The 16468-nt window shown below is 36.1% G+C and overlaps 1 long non-coding RNA gene across 1 annotated transcript in view; it reads left to right on the top strand.

Annotated features, from left to right (window-relative positions):
• Positions 1–345: 345 nt before the first annotated feature.
• LOC122234847 overlaps positions 346–16468 on the top strand; it is a 49029-nt gene continuing 32906 nt past the window's right edge. The window contains exons 1-2 of the long non-coding RNA XR_006212777.1: positions 346–417; positions 1016–1117. This is a non-coding gene — a long non-coding RNA (uncharacterized LOC122234847). The remainder of the gene's footprint in view (positions 418–1015; positions 1118–16468) is intronic.

Here is a 16468-nt window from a genome sequence, read left to right as displayed (position 1 = left end):
TTGCACTTTTTTTGACAACTTCTCTATGCTACCCAGGAATCTTTATTGTTTGTCTGACATCTATAAAATAAAACCCATGCGTTTTAATCTGTCAATTAAATTTCTATCAATTTGTTCTAATTTATTTTTTAAGTTAAAGTATTATATCTTTTACATCTTCTGTTTCAATCGAATGTGTATGAGTATGTATATGTGAGTGCATGTGTGTATGTTTTAATTGTTCCTGGGCAATATTTTTACATCTTCTAGCCCCACACATGTTTTACCTTATTCCATATGTCTACAACGTCTTCCCCTTTCTCTTTACCTGATTAAATTCTTCCCACCCTTGTGTTAGAGTAACTCCTGCAACTTGCTACAGAAGATAAACACAGAATCTCAGAGGCTAAATACCAACAAGACTTCTCTCTCCCTCAGGTAAGGTCCAGTGGCTCAGGTGGCTCAGGTAGTTCTCCTCCATCCCACAGCTATGCCATCTGTAAGAATAAGTAACTTCCAGGTTCTAAGGCTGAAAAAGAGAATGACGGAAGATGCTGCTTGACACCTAATTGCCCTCACCTAGAAAATACACAGGTCACTTCCTCTCTTACTCCTTTGGATGCTTCCATGGTTCCAATCTAAACAGGAAGCTAGGAAAATAGGGAAACCTATGGAATATTTGGGGCACACTATCTTCATCAGTTCTATTAACACAAACACAATCAACTCCTACTGTAAAAGCCTAACCCACCACCTAAAGCTAAAGCAATCTTTTTCTCCTCTGAAATTCTATACCAATATCCTGTAAAATTGCCCTGCCTGATTATAATGAATATTCTTGCAGCATCTTTTCTACCATCTTTTAAATTAAGATTTAATTTTTCCAAAATTTATTTTCTCTCCTGAATTGAACTGTAAGTTCTTTGAGGGTGGGATCTATGTCGATAGTAACTGTGTCTTGAGAGTACTCAACAAGATGCCTTACCTATAGTGAAGGCTCAATCAGTAGTTTTTGCTAATTTCACATTCCAAACAGGGTCAGTTAATGGAGAAATCTCCAATGAGATAAGAAGTATTGTTTTCACAAGACAAGACAAGACGTCCAACAGAAGTCTGGACTGGACTGCAGGCTTCTAAGGTATGACATCCATTATTAAGACTGATTATCATTTTGCTGATGATGTTTCTTCAAAAAATCCTTAAGTGAAGGACCTAATTCATCTGAAATCATCTGAAAAAGATTTTTTAAAAGGGGTAAGTCACACAATATAGTACTGTTCTTCTGAATTCCTCAGTATCCTCAAGATAGCTTTGTATCGCCTAAGCTTGCTAATACTGCTGTGACTGATGACAGTAACAATTTTCAATGGTAAAGTCTAATTTTCAAAAAAATTACTCTGATCCTTAAAACAGACCTAAAGAAAGGAAAGATGTTATCATAAAGCACGTTGCTTAAATGAGGAAACTGAGGTTCAAAGTAATTATGGAAGTTATACAACTTTAGCATTGACAAAGACCTTAAAGATGTTCCAGTAGAGCAGTTTCATTTACAGATGAGAAAATCGCAGCCCAAATAGGTTGACTTGTGCAAAGTCCTGTAGAGATTGAGTGGACACAGCAAAATGAGAGCTCCCCCAGTCCAGTGATATTTAGACTGCACTATCTGTCTTTTATTTAATTAAGTGTAACCCAAAATATGCATTGTTTAAAAAAACTATTTAAAACACCATCTACCTGAAACGGAGTAAATGTCAAAAGGACTTTGTAAGTCACAAGTTTTTAATATCTTTTACTTCTTCCTCATTAAAAGAGAGAAATCTTTGGGGAAGAAAAAGAGAGAGAGAGAGCGTGCACTCTCTTAGGTGAAAGTGTTCAGTATAAATCTTGAACCTTAATTATATTTGATTTTAAATTGGGTATGCAGCAAATATGCGAAGTTAACTCTAGGCTTAAATTCTACTCAGCGTGTGACAAATCTAGGATATACAGCAAAAAGAAAGAGAACAGAAGATATTTAGAACTCTTCTTCACATAGAATTGATAACCTCATTTGGTTTCCAAAATATTTGGTAGCGTTCATTTTAAACCAGCAACTGCAATTCTACTATAAATTATTTCCGCCATTATTTTAAAGCCGAATACTGTGGATACTATTTAATATGAACACTCTCTATGTCCTAGATTCTGTAAGAAACAAATAAAATATGCAGTTCTGTTTCCAGGACAGTTTCATTTGCATTTCATTACACTTTTAACCCTCAATTTTTATTCTTTTAGAGGCCATTAAAGGGGCTGGTAATCATACCTTATATATTATAAACAACACTTGGGTCATCAAAGAGATCATGTGGTCCATTCCTCTGTTTCTGAGCATGACAACCTGAGATCATTCAAAACTAGAGTTGCTTCTCTAATTTTTCAAGACATCAGGTGTGAAGATCAAATCAATAAAATAAAACGTGTATTTCCTTGGAGGCTGATCTGTAAAACGAATTGAGCTATATCTTGTGATAAATCAAATAATTAGCATTTGGTCTCAAGCTCACAATCTAAAGATAAACTAAAAACACAAAACAAGGTGCAAAATAACATTTCTAATAAAACAAGAGTGAAGTCATTAAGTGATATTCGATTTATTCTCAAATGTTTGATTCAGGCCATCCATGCTGTTAGAGTTAGAGAAGGGGGAAATATATCCCGATATTCAACAGAAATTCTCTCTTACTGTAACTAAAGGCAATTTTATTTGACTTAGTCATTTATGATCTCTAGAGCTGACAAGTTGCAAGTATCATTTTTTTTTAATTCTTTCTCTGCTAGATGTTATCCATGATAACATCTTTTTGAGCCTTCTTTTGTACTTTTTCCCTAGGTTTCAGTTGAGTATCTATTAAATAATCTATCTTCATTGATAATTATGCTTTAAGTATATTTCCATGATATGTCCAACTTTAAACTAATGGAAAGTTTATTCTTATCTCTCATGTACATACAGCATAGTTAAATCCATGCTGTTACCTTTCATGATTTCCAAATCAGTTTTAGCCTTATTTGAGTCTAGGTAGGCCTTTCTCACCTCAAATATACACAGTTCTTTCTTGAAATAATATGTGTTCTGACCCCATAACTATATCTTTTTTGAAAGCAACTTGATTCAATTCTGCTCAAATATATTAATATTGTCATTGCAAATAACTCACTTGGCAGGGACAAAAAAGTTCACATGTCAATGTGATTAGAAAAGAGGTGAGGCACTGGAATAAGTGAGAGAGGCATTTTGGAATTAATCAAGATAAGAGTACTGGCACATCATATTTTACCCACATGAAAGCACAGGGTATATACAATGTACACTTTCCCTTGAAATACTTATTATTTCACTTTGCCTTGTAATTGATAAGTCATTCCTTTAATTAATCAATTCTACTTCTAGACTACAAAATATTAGGTTGAATGTTCTTTTTGATTATTTTTTTCTTGTAGCTTACATTGCTGAATACACATAATGTTGTAATAGGAACAGAAATAGAATATTTTGTGTAGAAGGAAAATACTAAAGACTACAGTGTAAAAGAAAATAATATTTTAGTTATTAAGTCTTTTCGGTGTTATACAAATCTGAAAGAAATGCACTTGTAGGTATCGGAGGGGAATTTCTCTTCCGCTGATGAAATGCGTGTGGATTCAGTGCTGTCTGCCATTGTGTTTACTGTGTAAATTAAAATGCCTTTTCTTTCTCCGTTTCTCCAAGTCACTGATATAATGAAAAATTATCAGTGCACAATAACATAACCAAATCTTATGTAGCTATTCTTCCTAGGTGAATATATTGTTGGAGATTTTTCTGTCAGGGCATGAATACATGAAGGTGGAAGGATGAAAAATGTCCTTCTCTACCTAAAACTTTCCTTCATGTCTATCACACCCCACAAAAAGTGAGGAGACCTGAGATGGAGTAGAAAATAAGTAGAATAAAGCCATAAAGAGCTGTGGATCTCTTATGTTTCATGCTCACCGGTGCTAGTATACTTTCTCCCCAGAGGGAATAGTATCTCTCTTGGATACTGTGAAGATTATAAACCAACCATTTACACAAGCGGTAATATAAACAAGCAAATATGGCATCGATCCTTAGATAAGATTTTATTTCCACTAAATTATCCTGAATGATTTTAATAACACTCCAAATGGGCAAGAGTACAGAGAAACTGGAAGAAATTTAAACCGAGACTACAGTTGATCATATCTAATATTAAATATTCTGGTGCCAGTGCTCAATCAAGTGACTCCATACCAATAATTATGTCTTTTGCCCTTGTTCAAATTATGTCATTGAATAAGTTTCCTAGAAATCAAGCTGTGTATAACAAATCTGCTCCCAGGAGCTTAATCTGTGGTTGTTGCTGGGAAACAACAGAACAGTTGTTGAAGGGAAAATTAGAACCTGACTCACCCGCCTTCACCTGTATTGATATTGAACTATATTCATATCTTCTATGTATTTCCATGTGTTACAGAACTACCTATAATAGTAGGTCATCCATTCATTCAGCCAATACTTAAATAGCATTCTCTTCATGCCAATCACTATGCCAAATAATAAGCTTTCAAAGAAAACTGGAATCCCCTGAAAATGCTAATTCCTTCTCTGCACTAGCATAAAAACAGACTGAGGGCCAGACCCATTAGATCTGTATGTAAGTTATGACTAGGCAGCCACTATAGGAAGAAATAGCAGCAAAATAGGGAAGATGGGCTATATTTATCACAAAAGCTTTTAGTTGTTTAAATAAATACTACTTTGAAAATGTAAAATCATTGTTTCATATTACTATTAAATGATTGCCATGACGATTCCTCAAAGGAGAGGAAAAAGAGGAACACAGAAAAACCCTTGATTTCCCAGAGTTTAACAATTGATAATGGTAATTGGACCAAAGTCCTTTGAAATGTTATTTATACTCTTCATAAGTCACGTCGCCATCTCTTTGCAACATATTTGAGCATTGAGTGTACATACTCGCTGCTTATGTGTGTTTATATAATATATATACAAACACTACATAAATATATTTTGTATGTATGTGTATATGTATACATATGCATTTAGAAAATATATTACACGAACAATTATTAAGAAAATGGGAATAAGAAAGCAAAATATCTTTTACAAAGTGTAAAACTTTTATAATGAACTCATACATCAGAAAATTCCACATATTGAAGATATATTTTGAAAGCATATTGTCAGAACCATAATCCTTACTGCCATGAGTACTCTTAGAGCAATGAGCTTATGAGTCATTTCATTGGGTTTCATTTAAAGAAAGTTTCAGTTCTTAGAAAGAATATATGACAGTTCAGATGTGAGTGGTTTTGTCACTATGACCACATTCCTGTAAGAAAAACTAAAGACAGTTGAGCAAGCCTTCTGAGTCTAGAAATAAACGTCAATGCATCTTTCACCTTTTCATAGAAAGTGGCCCTCAGTTACCTATATAATTGTCATTGATTCCAAGAAATATTTATTGGATGAGAAAAATAAAACGCTAATTTATTAATCATATTTTTGATATTAACTTTGATTCTTTGAGGGTTCTTTCTTTGCCACTTTTATGTGATCCCTTTTTATAATGTGCCTCTATTATAGTGAATGTCATAATTTGACATAGACAAAATTAATCTTGATTCTAACTTCATTTTCTTATAAGGAAATGTGTGGAATCAAAGCTATATGCTTAGTGAAGAATTATTGTAATTCTCTCTCTCTCTCTCTCTCTCTCTCTCTCTCTCTCTCTCTTTCTCTCTCTCTCTCTCTCTCTCACACACACACACACACACACACACACACACACACACACACACACACGCACACGCACACAGACACACACACACAAGATACTAACCTAGTTTTCCATATGCTTCTTTGAGTGATTGTTCCCAACCACATACACTGAATGACTGTGCTGATTAAATTCTGTGATCTTTTCTCTACATTTAATTCATCTTGGCATGTATGGAAGACCAGTGGCTTCATTTCAGAAAGAAAAAAAAAGGCATAGGGCTTTGTTCTTTGACCTTTACTTCTGAGAAACATACTAAAACGCTGAAACACACACATCTAAGTGGCAAACATTTATAGCTAGTTTCAATTTTGTGAAGGTGCGTGAGGGGTTTTTAAGCTTTAAAGTCAATCTAAGTTTTGGAGTCAATGCAATTTTTTCTTTTGCCTTGGACAACTGCTGGAGAAACGGCCTTCCATGTCTCTGTCATTTCCACATGCAGCCTGTGAAGTTTCCCTGAGTCCAGCCTGGTTATCTCACAAATCTGTGCAAAGCTGCAGTGAATAATTTATACCAGGCATGAGGTGACAAGTTAAACACGCCCATTTTGTCTAAAATACTATGAAGGCATCAAGAAGGAGCCAAGCTGCAGGGCAAGGGAAGCTCGGCTGATGGGAACCCGAGTACATCTAGAAGAGAGGACGCCGCTGTAAAGAAAATGAAATGTAATGAGATACTTTTTCATGCATAATTCATAGGTGAAAACATGACTGCATAAAAAAGCCATGGATTTTAACAAGGCAAGCCTGCAATCATGCACATTATCTTCCCAGAGGAACTTTATATAATATTGGTCAAAGGAGAGGATTCTGAATACTGGTACAAAATAAAGCCGACAGGTTTTCAAATGCAACAGAATTTACTTTAATGTACAATGCCCGTAAAAGAAACAATTTCTATTTACACCTGAAAATACTGCTGAGCCAAAATTTACTTTAAGACGTTTGCTATCTCTTCTTTAAATGGGAAAAAATAAGCAGAGGAAGAGAAGATTCATATTGATAAACATAACTAACATGCATAAGCCATATGCACTCAATGTTGTGGGGTTAGGTTAGACTGGACAGGACAGGCATTTTCACTTTTCTGGCAAAAAAAATTTAGATAGAAATGTCATCAATGAAGAGGCTTTAAAAATGATAGCGTGTTAGCTACTGTCAACATAGAGTTTAATTTCGTTGTGTTGTAAGAGCCTATATCATTAGTCTGCTTTTCAAGACCAGTTTAGGGGCTAACACATGCCTGATTTGAAATGCTGTTTAACATGTGAGGCTCTTAGTTGAAAGATTCCAGAGGAATGTTGATTAAAGCTTGGGATGTCTGAAATTTATCACCACCAAACCCTAAAAGACATCTTAGCTTAAAAGAATTGGTGAGGTGGAGGTTGGGGGCCGGGGACCATCCTTTGTCTACATTTAGAAAATACATAGAAATACAGGGAGTACAACAGAGGGGGTCAGGAAAGTCTGCAAAACACACAGGCTCGAGAGCTCTTCAGGCTTGTTTGCTTGGCTTATGCCATGTAATACTAATATTTGAAAGAAAGCAAAGTAGCTACATTGTGCTCAGTTAGTTTTGTGGCACTGATATTTGGCTGAAGAAAGGATTAAATGTTGAAAAAGGTTGACAAATCAGTCTCAAAGGGATCATCTACCACAAGATTTTTGTGTAAGTTGCATGGTTTAAGAAAGATATACTATAAAGAACAGCAGGTGGAAGTGACTTAGATGCCAGATAATCTGTTCCATTTTAGCAAAATTGTATTATTAACCTCTGCTTGATGTATCTCAGCTATGCTTTGGGTTTTGACAACATTTGAAAAATGTGGGCTTTAGGAGTTAGGTGATGACTTAATTTCTAAATATGGACTCTGAGCCTTTGGGACTCATTGTCAGGACAAAGCATAACTATGCCTGGAAGTGGTTACAAAAGAGAGTTCTTTCAGTATTGCGGGACTTCCATTCAGGTTCCAGAGATAAATTTATAGCCTGAGTTTGGCCATTTGCATGATGTTAAACTATTCACTTTAATACTCCTGTGGCATATTCCTGACACTGTTTTGCTATTAAAAGGCATTTACAACATATTGCCTGTTATAGGACCTCAGTGACATGAGGTTATCTTTCCAGGATATCAATAACTAACCAGCTAGTTACACTTGTGTAACTCTAGCAACATAATTTAATACTCCACTCTTGCTTTTCTTGTTATTTTTCTTCTTTCCTTCCTTCCTCCCTCCCTCCCTCCCTTCCTTCTTTCATCTATTGATCTATCTATCTCTGTCTTTATCTCTCCCTCCATCATCTCTCCTACCCTCCCTCTCTCCCACTCTCTCTCACTCTTAACAGCACACACACACACACACACACACACACACACACACACACACAGACTTAGCTCTGCTATTAGCAAATCCAAATTTGTAGTGTGGCTGGGAAAAGACAGTTCAGGGTGACACTATGTATTCCTGACTCTGCTGGAAGGTGGGAAGAAGCGATCACCAGCTGTCTCCTCTACCTGACAGATGTACTCTCTTCTGCCTCTTCTGCCGGTTCAGCATGCTGCTGAGAAGTTTGCTACATTGAAGGATCAATTTTCAAGCACAGAAAGAATTTGTTTGCTTGTACACCTGTGCTATAAAGGAAGTTTTCCTATTGCTTATGCCAGTTGGATGACTTACTGAATTCTTTAGCATATATAAAAATGCAAAGTGCCTGAAATGGGAATCAAACGATAACATTATTAGAATTCTCTCTTGGGGTCAGATGAGACGGACGGCTGCATAAAGAGGATGTGCCTGGGTACAGCTTCTCTAGTCTAAATTTGTTTCCTATTTGTTTCCTTTTCTGTGAAAGCAATGCACATATTAAATATCATATAGAATAAAAGCACATTTAGAATAAAGAGGGAGCAGAAGAAGACAAGAATTTTAAAACTCCCATTGGCTGAGCTTCATGCAAAAGGACTGGTAAAGGCTGTTGTAGGTCTTCTGGATTCTACCTTTCTCCAAGAACCTCCTCCAGTCAGGCAATCTTATAAAACCAAGTCATGAGAATTCAGGAAGATGCAATCCCAAATCAAGTAAATTTTCTTTGCTCAATCAGGTAAAATTAGATTACATCATCACTTGTTCAAATTCTCTAAAAAATTGTCTTATGACACTTGAAACATTGATCCCTTTTGGGGTTTGGTTTCTGTTTGTACCTCCAACTTCCCCTCTCATTCTGCTTTAGTTACTCTGGCTTCCATGATAACAAGAAAGATGATGGGGTCTAGAAGCAAGAGTAGAGACATTAGTAAGGTAAGAACTGTACCTCCCCCACTGTCATGAGGAAAAGGCGTACAGACACAGACGGTAGGAAAATTAGGAAATTCTGCTCTAACGGTGTCTTTTCTATAAGTGACACATGAGGTAAGGAAAATTTTTGGAAGGATTTCAGATTTCACATTTTATCATAATATTACCTGGAGGAATTAGATGCCATTTCATGAATCTAGAAAAAGAAATGATGATAACCAGAAACCAGCATGGGTTCACTAAGAATAACAAGTTTGAGCAAATTTCGTTTCTTTCTCGACAGGGTTATTAGATGAGCAGATCAGAGCATAGTAACGGCCTTTGGCGAGGTCTCCTGTGATGAAAAACCTTGACTCCATGCTTATAAATGTGATGCAACAAAATGACTTTTGCCCAGAGCTGCTAACCATTAACAATCTAGAAAGAGGAATCCAATTGTGAGTCACAAGGCTCTATTCCTCTCCCTTCTGTCCACAATATATGAATAATTTGGATGGAAAAGCTCAAGGCACTTATGTCACATTTGTGGGTAACTTGAATCTGGGAAGAATGGATAGTTACGTGCAGAATTAATATTTCAAAAAATTATGACAAACAAAAGAAAGTGCTTGATTCCTTGATTAAAGTCCTTAATACTCTTGTGTCTCCTTTTCTTTGAAGAGTTTTAAAATTAAAATGGTTTGGGGGTGCCTGGGTGGCTCAGTCGGTTGAGCGTCCTACTTCAGCTCAGGTCATGATCTCGTGGTCCATGAGTTCGAGCCCCGCGTCGGGCTCTGTGCTGACAGCTCAGAGCCTGGAGCCTGTTTCAGATTCTGTGTCTCCCTTTCTCTCTGACCCTCCCCCGTTCATGCTCTGTCTCTCTCTGTCTCAAAAATAAATAAACGTTAAAAAAATTAAAAAAAAAATTAAAATGGTTTGTCCATGATATCGATAAATTCAGGTTTGGAGTGTGCCTGAGTAAAAGAGTTCTAAAGGAGTGAAAACATGTAGGATGATGGCATCTACCTATTCCTAAAAGTGTTTAAAGATGTGAAGTGATCAGTATAATATTAGTTCCCTCTACCTGGGTGAGGAAGTTTATTTGTTTGTTTATTTTCTTTTTATATCTTTATTTTTAATTTGAATATAGTTGACACACAATGTTACATTAGTTTCAGGTGTAGAGCTTAGTGATTTGACAAGTTTATACATTGTGCCATACTCACCAGTGTAGCTGCCATTTGTTCCATTAAATCGCTATTACAATATCATTGAGTGTATTCCTTAGGCTCTGCTTTTTATTCCAGTGACTTACTCATTCTGTAACTAGAGGCCTGTATCTCCCATTCCCCTACACTCATTTTGCCCAACCCCTCACACACCTCCCCTCTGACAACTATCAGTTTGTTCTCTGTAGAGTTCTGATTTTGATTTTGGTTGGTTTGTTCATTTTTAAAATCTAATTTATGAGTGGAATAATATGGTATTTGTCTTTCTCAGTCTGACTTATTTCACTTAGCATAATGCCCTCTAGGTCCATCCTTATTGTTGCAAATAGAATAATTTCATCTTTTTTATGGCTGTGTAATATTCCGTCATGTGTATATACTGTATTTTCCTTATCCATTCACCTACTGATGGACACTTAGGTTGCTTCTATGCTGAGAACTTTTAATTGTCCCCGCCCCTCTTTCTGCTGATCCTTTTCAGATTCATAATTCCAATTACTTCCTCATTTTCTTCTCTAAGTATCTGTGTACCCAGAAACATCCAATGTATGAACTACACTGTCTCTATTTTCTAGATTACCTTCTCTAGAAGGATTTAACTACTTGCCAGGAAGGAGTTCTACATGTTTGGTCTAAACACGCTAAAGCTGGGCTTATTTGCCACAAATAGACTCCTGTAATGAAATAATGTAGAAATATATGTTTTTAACACTTTTTTCAGTTCAAGAGGCAAGTTTCTATAAAATCATCTTGTGCTAAGAAGTTTGCAAGTGAGATTCACTGCAAGAGATGATAGAAAAAAGTTTAAATCTGAATGTTTTTGTAACTGTGCCTTTAGCCATTGCCAATTTATGGAATACTTGAATTAAGATGAACCAGAGGCTGGGCATTTGGTTTATTTTAATATGTCATATGACTAGTTCTTGGAAACCAACTGATATTTACTTAGCTGCTTCCTCAGATCAAGGGCTTTATACTTTGTTACTCATGTAGCAGAATGCTAAAACATGCTGAATTGTAATCTGTGAGAAAAAAAAATAAGGGCATTGTAGATTTTTCTCAAGGAGGAGCAATAATTCAGTTTTAAAATGCAGGGAGTTCCTGAGAGTCTGAGACCATACTCATTTACTGTTGTGGAATGGTCCTAAGCTAAATGGAACCCCTCATTTTTACAAACTGCAGAATCATTTGCTGGAAAAAAAGAACTTAAGATTAAATTTTCAAGAATTCATTGAATATAAATAAGTCACCTTTTTTTGGTCTCCTAAATTATGTTAATGTAAAACAATTAAAAAATACCTTGGGATGTTTTTCAGAATTTACTTGGTAGGCTTATTATGGAAATAATGCTTTTTCCATATAGTATGGGTTTGACCAATTTTCTATTATATATATTTGTTATACTATATGTATAATACATTATATTTTATTTTATTTTATTTTATTTTATTTTTTCTTATCCCCCCAAAAGGAGCTTATTTTATTTTATTTTATTTTCTTCAAGGATTTCCATATGTTTTATTTATTTATTTTTAAAATTTTATTCTTTATTTAAAATTTACATCCAAATTAGTTAGCATATAGTGCGACAATGATTTCAGGAGTAGATTCCTTAGTGCCCCTTACCCATTTAGACCATCCCTCCTCCCACAACCACTCCAGTAACCCTCAGTTTGTTCTCCATATTTATGAGTCTCTTCTGTTTTGTCCCCCTCCCTGTTTTTATATTATTTTTGTTCCCCTTCCCTTATGTTATTCTGTTTTGACTCTTAAAGTCCTCTTAAGAATTTTTGTCTTTCTCTGACTACTTTCACTTATCGTAATACCCTCCAGTTCCATCCACATAGTTGCAAGTGGCAAGATTTCATTCTTTTTGATTGCCGAGTGATACTCCATTGTATATATATACCACATCTTCTTTATGCATTCATCCATCGATGGACATTTGGGCTCTTTCCATACTGTGGCTATTGTTGATAGTGCTGCTGTAAACATGGGGGTGCATGTGTCCCTTCAAAACAGCACACCTGTATCCCGTGGATAAATGCCTAGTAGTGCAATTGCTGAGTCGTAGGGTAGTTCTATTTTTAGTTTTTTGAGGAACCTCCACACTGTTTTCCAGAGTGGCTGCACCAGCTTGCATTGCCACCAACAATGCAAAAGAGATCCTCTCTCTCTGCATCCTCACCAACATCTGTTGTGGCCTGAGTTGTTAATGTGAGCCATTCTGACAGGTGTAAGGTGGTATCTCGTTGTGGTTTTGATTTGTATTTCCCTGATGATGCCTGATGTTGAACATTTTTTCGTGTGTCAGTTGGCCATCTGGATGTCTTCTTTGGAGAGGTGTCTATTCATGTCTTTTGCCCATTTCTTCACTGGATTATTTGTCTTTTGGGTGTTGAGTTTGATAAATTCTTTACAGATTTTGGATACCAACCCTTTATCTGATATGTCATTTGCAAATATCTTCTCCCATTCGGTTGGTTGCCTTTTAGTTTTGCTGATTGTTTTCTTTGCTGTGCAAAAGCTTTTTATTTTGATGAAGTCCCAGGAGTTCATTTTTGCTTTTGTTTCCCTTGCCTCCAGAGACGTGTTGAGTAAGAAGTTACTGTGGCCAAGATCAAAGAGGTTTTTGCCTACTTTCTCCTCTAGGATTTTGATGGCTTCCTGTCTTACATTTAGGTCTTTCATCCATTTTGTGTTTATTTTTGTGTATAGTGTAAGAAAGTGGTCCAGGTTCATTCTTCTTCCTGTCACTGTCCAGTTTTCCCAGCACCACTTGGTGAAGAGATTGTCTTTATTCCATTGGATATTCTTTCCTGCTTTGCCAAAGATTAGTTGGCCATATGTTTGTGGGTCCATTTCTGGGTTCTCTATTCTGTTCCATTGATCTGAGGGTCTGTTCTTGTGCCAGTACCATACTGTCTTGATGATTAGAGCTTTGTAGGATAGCTTGAAGTCTGGGATTGTGATGCCTCCTGCTTTGGTTTTCTTTTTCAAGATTGCTTTGGCTATTCAAGGTCTTTTCTGGTTCCTTACAAATTTTAGGATTATTTGTTCTGCTCTGTGAAGAATGCTGGTGTTATTTTGATAGGGATTGCATTGAATATGTAGATTACTTTAGGTAGTATTGACATTTTAACAATATTTGTTCTTCCTATCCAGGAGCATGGAATCTTTTCCCATTTTTGGGGAGTTCTTCTTCAATTTCTTTCATAAGCTTTCTATAGTTTTCAGTGTATAGATTTTTCATCTCCATGGTTAGATTTATTCCTAGGTATTTTATGGTTTTTTGTACAACTGCAAATGGGATCAATTCCTTGATTTCTCTTTCTGTTGCTTCACTGTTGGTGTATAGGAATGCAACCGATTTCTGTGCATTGATTTTATATCCTGCCACTTTGCTGAATTCATGAATCAATTCTAGCAGTTTTTTGGTGGAATCTTTTGGGTTTTCCGTAGAAAGTATCATGTCATCTGCGAAGAGTGAAAGTTTGACCTCCTCCTGGCCTATTTGGATGCCTTTTATTTCTTTGTATTGTCTGATGGCAGAGGCTAAGACTTCCAATACTATGTTGAATAACAGTGGCGAGAGTGGACATCTCTGTCTTGTTCCTGACCTTAGGGGGAAAGCTGTCAGTTTTCCCCATTGAGGATGATATTAGCATTGGGTCGTTCATATATGGCTTTTATGATCTCGAGGTATGCTCCTTCTATCCCTACCTTCTTGAGGGTTTTTATCAAGAAAGGATGCTGTATTTTTTTAATGTATTGTTGGAGCCGGTTGGCTAATATCCTATTGAGGATTTTTGCATCCATGTTCATCAGGGAAATTGGTCTATAGTTCTTTTTAGTGGCATCTCTGTCTGGTTTTGGGATCAAGGTAATGCTGGCTTCATAGAAAGAGTTTGGAAGTTTTCCTTCATTTCTCTTTTTCAGAACAGCTTCACGAGAATAGGTGTTAACTCTTCCTTAAATGTTTGGTAGAATTTCCCTGGAAAGCCGTCTGGCCCTGGACTCTTGTTTTTTGGCAGATTTTTGATTACTAATTTGATTTCCTTACTGGTTATGGGTCTGTTCACATTTTCTATTTCTTCCTGTTTCAGTTTTGGTAGTGTATATATTTCTAGGAATTTTTCCATTTCTTCCAGATTGCTCATTTATTGACGTATAATTGCTCATAATATTCTTTTATTATTGTTTGTATTTCCGTTGTGTTGGTTGTGATCTCTCCTCTGTCATTCTTGAATTTATTCATTTGGGTCCTTTCCTTTTTCTTTTTGATCACACTGGCTAGGGGTTTATCACTTTTGTTAATTTTTTCAAAGAACCAGCTTCTGGTTTCATTGATCTGTTCTATTGGTTTTTGTTTTTGTTTTGATTGCATTAATTTCTGCTCTAATCTTTATTATTTCCTGTCTTCTTCTGGTTTTGGGTTTTATTTACTGTTCTTTTTCCAGCTCCTTTAGGCGTAAGGTTTGGTTGTGTATCTGAGATCTTTCTTTCTTCTTTAGGAAGGCCTGGATTGTTTTAGATTTTCCTCTTTTGACCGCCTTTGCTGCATCCCAGAGGTTTTGGGTTGTGGTGTTATCATTTTCATTGGCTTCCATATACTTTTTATTATCGTCTTTAACTTCTTGGTTGGTCCATTCATTCTTTAGTAGGATGTTCTTCAGTCTCCATATATTTGTTACCTTTCCAAATTTTTCTTGTGGTTGATTTCGAGTTTCATAGCATTGTGGTCTGAGAATATGCACGCTATGATCTCGATAATTTTGTACTTACTTAGGGCTCATTTGTGTCCCAGTATATGGTCTATTCTGGAGAATTTTCCATGTGCACTGGAGAAGAATGTATATTCTGCTGCTTTAGGATGAAATGTTCTGACTATATCTGTTAAGTCCTCTGGTCCAGTGTGTCATTCAAAGCCATTGTTTCCTTGTTGCTTTTCTGGTTAGATGATCTGTACATTGTTGTAAGTGGGGTGTTGAAGTATTAGTATTGATGAGTTTCTTTATGTTTGTGATTAATTGATTTATATATTTGGGTGCTCTCACATTTGGAGGATAAATGTTTACAATTGTTAGGTCTTCTTGGTGGATAGACCCCTTAATTGTGATATAATGCCCTTCTTCATCTCTTGTTGGAGTCTTTATTTTATTTTTATTTTTATTTAAAAAAATTTTTTTTTAACATTTATTTATTTTGGGGACAGAGAGAGACAGAGCATGAACAGGGGAGGGGCAGAGAGAGAGGGAGACACAGAATCGGAAACAGGCTCCAGGCTCTGAGCCATCTGCCCAGAGCCCGACACGGGGCTCGAACCCACGGACCGCGAGATCGTGACCTGAGCCGAAGTCGGACGCTTAACCGACTGAGCCACCCAGGCACCCCTACTGTTAAATTCTTAAATGCTTCCTTTCTACATTTAGGGAATGATTGAGACCAATAGATGGGGTCAGGAGTGACCAGAAAGAAAATCAGCTTTCCTTATAAGTATGGAATTCTTTCTACTTCTCCATTTAATATAAACATTGCCTTCCTAGCAAACACAAAATTACCGTGTTGTTAGGCAAAGAAAAGATTAATTCTGGTTTCTTCTTCTTCTTCTTCTTTTTTTCCCTCTATTTAGTATTTGTCAAAACATTGAAGAACTATACTACTGCTTATTCCTGAAAGGATAAATAATTTTAGCCTATAGTAATTGACCTAGTTGTTTTTGTTTTTGTTTTTGTCTTTGGTGTATAGATTAGGGTGTATAGATTTGTGAATGTCTCTTAGAATAGTATTTCCAATCTTTACGTATAAACCCATCGGTGAATCATAAAAGCAATTTAGTAAGTTATGAAACATGTTTAAATGTTTTAAAAATGAAATCATAGAAAATATCAAGAGTTCGTCACACAGTATTGTTCTGGGAAACACATTTTTCAGTTGTGTGTGTGTGTGTGTGTGAGAGAGTGAGAGTACTGGGTTGTAGGATAAAAAGGATTTTTGACTACGGTTTGGAACAGCAACAATATTTCTAAATAGTTTATACGAGTATTTTTAGAGGATCACCTAGAAGTTTCTGATAGCTGAGATAACTGAGCACACTTCCTATGAAGAAATAGGTAGTAAATTATTGTTGAACTCAGCAC

The sequence above is a fragment of the Panthera tigris genome, chromosome F2 (genome assembly GCF_018350195.1).
Source record: "Panthera tigris isolate Pti1 chromosome F2, P.tigris_Pti1_mat1.1, whole genome shotgun sequence".
NCBI lineage: Eukaryota > Metazoa > Chordata > Mammalia > Carnivora > Felidae > Panthera > Panthera tigris.
The sequence above is the reverse complement of the archived record's forward strand: the minus strand, read 5'-3'. Positions and strand labels throughout refer to the sequence as shown.